The sequence below is a fragment of the Kryptolebias marmoratus genome, linkage group LG3 (assembly GCF_001649575.2).
Source record: "Kryptolebias marmoratus isolate JLee-2015 linkage group LG3, ASM164957v2, whole genome shotgun sequence".
Classification (NCBI taxonomy): Eukaryota; Metazoa; Chordata; class Actinopteri; order Cyprinodontiformes; family Rivulidae; genus Kryptolebias; species Kryptolebias marmoratus.
In genome coordinates this window covers 22,711,111-22,712,682 of record NC_051432.1, presented here as the reverse complement: position 1 = coordinate 22,712,682, position 1,572 = coordinate 22,711,111, and positions in this window count along the sequence as shown.

Here is a 1,572-nt window from a genome sequence, read left to right as displayed (position 1 = left end):
CCCCCCCCCCCCCCCCCCAACCCCTAACCCACACACACACATAAATAACCTTTACCTAAAAAATGGAGACTAAAATGGAAAAAAATGGTATCTTTTGATAATAACATACAATTTTGAAACTAAAAAGGCTTTTTTTTTTGCATTAGTAACACATGAGCTGTGTGGAGAAACTTCGTATTTTGTGTTATAAGAAAATAAACAAGGTGAGTAAAAACGTAATGAATTAATGTTATATGTGAAAATTTGTTTTTTATTTAATAAAATTTAGTGAGAAAATTGTTAAATCTCAAATGTTTACCAGATGGTTTAATTAACTCTTTTTGTAACTTCAAAAAGCCCCACAGATAATTTACTTAGAAATTGCACAACAAAACTTTTGCAATACCGGTGCTCGTTGTGTTTGTGCTGAATCAGGATTTTTATTTCTGCATGCTGATTCACTCACAAAATCTGAAAAAAAAAAAAAATCTAAAAGTGATACAAGGTTTTCAAGTCAAAACCCAACTTGAAAAACACAACTTTTAAAAGCATCATGCCAGTATTATAGTTTTTTTTTGTTGTTGTTTTAAACTTCATAAGTTATTGAGACATGTAAAAGTCTTCATTGATTTTCCACTGTTTACTTTTTTCCTCAGAGGAGATAACTTCTATCAGAACAGAACTATTTCTCAACTGCTGCTGGGAAATCATGTGTAAATCTGAGTGTGTTTACGTGTGCAGGCAGGAGGTAGACGGATGGAGGGGAAACAAGGAGGGGGCGCAAAGACCAAGGTTAGTGGATAAAAGAAGGCAGCAGAGCCTGGATCCACATTGACGGCGGATCAGGATCAGGTTGGAGGATGAGGAGGACTCACCTGCTGCTGCTGGCCTCTCTGGCCTTTGTCTCACTGACTTCTCTTGCTGATGGAGCTCCTCTGTAAGTACACCTTCTGAGTCTTTGCACATTTACTTTGATTTAAAGAAAACAAAGCTCAGGAATGTTTGTTTCTCTTGTATACTTGGCATTTATTAAACAGAATTTGTAGACTTTTAAAAATACTTTGTCATGTTTTTCTGATAGTTTCTGGTAAGATTTTCACAGAAGAGTACAAAGACATCTTGCTTAGATTTGATTGTTAATCTCATTTGATTGTAATTTACTCTAAAAAGAAACTGACGTGTACTTTGAACATTGTTTTATGTAACTAAACATATCTTTCAAGCGGTGCTGTGTTTGCACTGTGTTGCATTGCACCAGACAGGACAAACAAAAATTTAAGTATCATGTAGAAAACTTTGATTAATCCACTTCTGCAACTTAATCAAGATAATCAATGGATCATTCATTGGCTGCAAAGTCCAGACAACTTTCAGCTTAACGAAAAACTACAATACAACAACCCATCCCTGCAACGACAAAAAAAGGAAATAGATTTTTTATTTGTGTAATAAACAGTCACATAAAGGTTTTATAGGTTAAATCTATGAATGTGATGGCAGCTGATTTTAGCATTTTATTCACATAATAACTTTTCCTCTAAAAATCCAATAAAAAGTTGCAGAAGTTTGTTTCTACCTTTTTTTTTTTTTTTT